We start from the raw sequence: 5,748 nt of genomic DNA on the forward strand, positions 1-5,748 counted from the left end.
AATTTAGTTTTCACCTTTGTTGAGAACTGCCCAAATAAAGTAACATATATTTTAAGGATTAGATCGTTGTATATTTATGTGGCCATTATTCAATCTACTACAGGCATATTGTACATAGCAGTGATAACAAACTATAGTTATGGAAGAAATTACGAAGAGATAGTTCATAAAGAAGAGAAAAATAGGGGCAAAATCAGTATTCTAGTGGTCCCTAAACTACATGGGTAAGCAGAAGACAAACAAATAGTAGACATTAACCATGCAAGGAGAGATGTAAGGATAAAAGGACAGAAAAAGAAGGTTGCAAAATGGAGCCCAAGGGAATAGAGAGAATACAGGGAAGAAAAATAAAGAAAAGCATGGCTTGAGTAAGCTAAAAATTTAATATTAAAATACAAAAAGGCTTAATATTTATCAATCTTTGTTACATATTTATATATACTAATTGTAATCCTAAATCAATTCCATAGTCATCTAACCTGATATTCAGTTTGTACAGATTGGCCACTAGAATCCTGAGACTGTCATCTCTGAAATATGAGGCAATGTTAAAGTCAATTTTGTAATTTATGAAGTATTTCACTGGTGTGAGGCATTATAATTAACAGCGTCAAGGGGATTCCTCCTCAAACTAATCATGTTTACTAAGTAGATGCTAAACTCAATTGTTGTTGTTTTTTTTAACATGCTCATTTAAGTTTATTATTGTCATTTAAAGCTTGATTTTATAAAACACAAAATGACATTTTAAAGAATTCTATATCACCGGAATTTAAACAGTAGAAATAGCGAAAGCTTTGCAAGTGTAAAGTATATACATCAAAATCAAATAATTGGAGATTTTTTTCAATATGGAAACTATACAAATGAAGTAAATGGCAAAAGGTCCTACTAGCAATATTTTATTATTGTGTAGTATCTGTTATGTTAGGACCGAAACAAAGATTCTGAATATTCATACTTGTTTTACTGTGTTTCATATTTACCTATGTTCCGAGTCAAGCTACTTGAGCAAAAGTTCTGATTCAGGAAGGCATTTAGCTCTATAGCAAACAATTTTTCCACCCTCAGTTACCATCTTCAAAAGAATTGACATTGCAATGCTGATGTGATCGGTTGGTTCCCTTTTGAACCATGTGCAAAAAAATATGATAAACCCTATGAAAAGTCAAACAGGAATCAAAAGATGGAGCAATTATGCACAACTCAGTAAAATAGAGTGTTACGTTTTTCCCCATCTAAAAATTAATCAGTGAAATAAAACATTAACTATAGCTGACTTGGTTTCAGGAAGCACACATTTGTGAATTCCAGTATTGTTCTTGTCCCAACCCCAGTCATGGACAATATCTTGTTGGCCACCTTACTGTTTCCTTTGTGGATTGTAACAGTGAAGGAACACGGACAAGCTTGCTCAGAATTGGTAATGAACTATGGTACCGGACGCTTCTCACTTTTCAGGTACAACCAAATCTTTGTCTTGATAGATCAGCAGATCAAATGAACAGGAAAGTTTTAGCTGTGGCAGGAATGTCGCTGTAGGTTTGTTCTGTCTCATTGCCCAGCGGACTTCATCTTGGCTAGCTTTCTGAGATTTTTCTGAAGAAAAGACTGTCATCTTTGGCAGCCTTGTCATACTCAATATCAAACTGCCATCTTTCAAGGCCCTCACCATGTTCAGTATTCGAGATGACTACAACCAGTTTCTGAACTGAGCACTTGAATAAGCAATCTTTTAGTTGTTCCACCACATTACTTGGATATTTTAAGAGCTCACAATCAGTAGTTACAAGAAAGGTGAGTCCATATTTCTGCACTTGAGCAAAAGTTTCAGATGGAAAAATGTCACACTGATATAAAATAAGAAGAACTGAGGCACGATTTTGGCACTCCCAAGCAGGGTGATGCCCTGCTCCCTGGAGAGCTGCCTCTCCAGGCCCACGCCCACAGCTGCAACCATGTCCTCTGCACACAGCAACTGCACATGGCCACCACGGGGCTAAACTCAGTTGTTTTTAAATGGCTGAAGAAGCAAATGTGTAATATGTCAGCATGGAAATGATATAACCTCTTTTTTTTTTAAATATATTTTATTGATTTTTTACAGAGAGGAAGGGAGAGAGATAGAGAGTTAGAAACATCGATGATGAGAGAAACATCGACCAGCTGCCTCCTGCACATCTCCCACTGGGGATGTGCCCACAACCCAGGTACATGCCCTTGACCGGAATCGAACCTGGGACCCTTGAGTCCGCAGGGCGACGCTCTATCCACTGAGCCAAACCGGTTTCGGCAATGATATAACCTCTTAAATTATTATTAAAAGACTGTATACTGTTTAAATCTTGGTTAATTGTGGCAAAGACATGTAACTACATTTTACTTAAGACTCTCTTTAAAGATTGCTAAAATTCCAGCCTTTATTCCTAACTCTATAGCTGTCATTCTCAAGATGCTCAATTTTTTTACATATCTGGTTTCATTTCCTGTATGCCGCCACTCGTAGAAATGTGCTTACCCAGTGTATACATCTGTATGCATTTGTACATGACTCTTTCCTAAACTTCACTCTTGCATTTTGCAAAATGACCTTCCTTCCCTGATATTTTGAAGTTTGATTCTAAAATAAAGTTAAAATTTACTTGAAATAGCCCTGCCAACATGGCTCAATGGTTGAGCATCAACCTATGAACCAGGAGGTCACGGCTCAATTCCTGTGTGCAGGAGGCAGCTGATCAATGATTCTCTCTCATCATTGATCTCTCTCTTTCTCACAATAAATTACTTAATTTACTGCATTTCTTAAGTACCGATACACACACACACACACACACACACACACACACACACACACACACACACACACTGAGTAGCCAGATTATTCTGACCACCTGACGTTTGAAGACAAATTAGCTATAATTTCGAGCTAAGTTGCTAGAGGGCCAGATAATTATAAATGTCTGAATAGCACAACATACCTAAGTATTGTTGCTGATCAAGTTCATCCTATCATGTTGATGGCATATTTCAATGGAGATGGCTTCTTCCAACAAGGCAATGTGCCCTGCCACGTGCTCGTATTGTGCAGGAGTGGTTTCAAGAACATGAGGGAGACTTTACCTTGCTCAGGTGGCCCCCACAATCACCAGATCTCAATCCAATTGACCATTTGTGGGATGAAGTTAAAAGAGCCATTAGGCAGCTGGTTCCACAACCATCAAATCTCACAGAACTGGGTGTGCTATTCATCAGGCATGGTGTCAGATTCCTCGCATCACCTTCAACATCTTATAGAGTCAATGCCAAGAAGAATCGCCACAGTATTGAAGGCAAAAGGTGGCCCAATGAAGTACTGATGGGGTGGTCATAATAATCTGGCCACTGTGTGTGTGTGTGTGTGTGTGTGTGTATAAATAATCTCCTTCCTCCAACTTACTGTTAGCCAGATATAAACTTGATATAAATTGCAATTATTTGGCTCACAGTTATATCCTCAGTCAAACCTATATCCCAACTGATACATGATAATTTATATTTTTTATAATAATCCACTTTAAATGTTAAAATACATATTAAGGAAACTCATAGTCAATGTACTACAGAAATACAAATATGGGCTTTTGAAGCTTCTGGAACCAACTATCAGTTTACAGGAAATACAGGGGAAAGAAATTGGTAAAACAATTCTATGATATATTCAGCAAAATCCACAATTTTGAAACTCTGAAAGGTAAATCACCCAGTTTAGTGAACAAATAACTAGTAAAAATAAAATGTGGAGCAATGTAGTTGTAAACATTGAAAGATATATCAACCACATGTAATAAGTGGATCTTGTTTGACTCTTGATTTCAGCAAGACATCTATGAATTCTGTATGAGATAATTGGGGACATTTAAATAATTACTAGACATATGATAATAATAAGGATTCATTGTTTTCTTTCACTTAGGCATCATAACAGTATTATAGCTATGTTTTTAAAAAGCCAATATATTTTAGAGATATTATAAAATATTAAAATAACTATATGATGTGTGGAATGCTTCAAATTAATACAGAGGGGGTATAAGGGGTGGTTTATTGGAGATATAGATGAAACAATATTGGTCATGAGATGAGAATTATTGAAACTGAATGAGGCGACATAGGCGTACTTATGCATATTAAATTTTGTACTTATCGATATTAATTTTTTAAATGACATAAAATAAATGTTTTGAAATAAGATTCAAGTATTTTAATCTCAGGTCAATGTCTCAGAAGCTGTGTGCCTTTGGACAAGTTGATTACCTCTCTATTTTTTATTATACATCAATAAAATAGGAATAATAGTACTCATGCCACATAATTGTTATTAAGATTAAAGTAGCTCATGTTTGTAGGGCACGTAGCATATTATGAAGCAAAAAATGTTAACTACAGTTTATATTTACACAATGTCATTCATAGGCATTGGTGAGTTAATTTAGGAAGCTAAAAAGGCATTTATTATATTTTTTTGCATGGAAAAGTGGGTTATGAACTCAAGCACAAATTAAGTTGGAAGACATAGCCTATTTACAACTTGGGAATTGCTAGAATCATAGTAATTGAAAATTAGTAGTTTAGATTTTCCCACGTAAATTGAAACCCTGATGTATTGAGGCTTCTATGATTATCCGAAGGCAAAAATAAATAAGTCCCTTAGCAGGAGAATTATTTTAAACTTAAATGATGATAATTTAAATAAAACTCACATTGATGTGAATGTTTTAAAAAGAGAGTGATACAAATAAATTTGTGTTCCATATACATCTAGGGGATTTATAAATTTTAATATACATAATATTCACTCTCTCCCACTGACATGCAGAATCAACAGGGTCTATGAATAATCCATAATGGAAGGATTGATGCTGTGATAGGCTAATGACAAAATATGCATTGATATAATTTTGTATATGAGCACCAAGAAAAAATAGATTAGATAATGAGCCTGTAGATTAGATATCATTGAGAAGGTAACATCTGGGTTGAGCTTTGAGAGATGAATATTCATAGAATATAAGGAAGAATGATCCAGGAAGATATGGAAACACAAGCAAAGACATCAATCCTTAAATTACATGATGTGTTCCTAACATGGCAAGTGGATTGTTGCTCCCAGGGCTGGGGAAGCATAAAGAAAAATTAGAGAAGTTAAAAGGAGTTATAATTCCTGGACAGATTATAAAGGTGTTTGTGTGTCTTATGAGATATAATGACTTTAGAGGGAATCTTTGAAGGATTTTAAGCATAAGAATATCATAAACATATGCAAACCTCCCCACTCTTATGCATAGTGGCTCACATCCTACGTGTTATGATATTTGTGACATTACACTGCAATTGTATATTCATATTTAATGATTGAATAAGTTTGTTTTTTATGTGTAAAATAGCAATTAAAAATGTTTCTTTTTCCTCTCATTAAATAAGCACCTTTTCATGGCCATCTATACAAATAGTTATATAAATTCAAGATTTCCAATAAACTCTTATTTATAACTGAGATAGATACTTTTCAACCCTTATGTAATTTCTCAGCAGAATTTACTCCTGAAAATATCTCTAAACCACATCTTCTCTTGACTTCCTTATGATCACCTAATCCTTTTCTCCCACTGAACTTGTCATGCCTTTTCAGGCTGTTTCTTTGTCATCTTCTTTATCTGCTACCACCTTTAAATGATGGTGTGATTTTCTGTAGGAAACAATATCTGATGC

The 5,748-nt window shown here is 35.0% G+C and overlaps 1 pseudogene; it reads right to left on the minus strand.

Moving 5' to 3' along the window:
* Positions 1-1,269: 1,269 nt before the first annotated feature.
* LOC102251542 lies at positions 1,270-1,960 on the minus strand (annotated as a pseudogene).
* Between the last annotated feature and the right edge of the window lie 3,788 nt (positions 1,961-5,748).

This window comes from Myotis brandtii, unplaced genomic scaffold (assembly GCF_000412655.1).
Source record: "Myotis brandtii unplaced genomic scaffold, ASM41265v1 scaffold525, whole genome shotgun sequence".
Classification (NCBI taxonomy): Eukaryota; Metazoa; Chordata; class Mammalia; order Chiroptera; family Vespertilionidae; genus Myotis; species Myotis brandtii.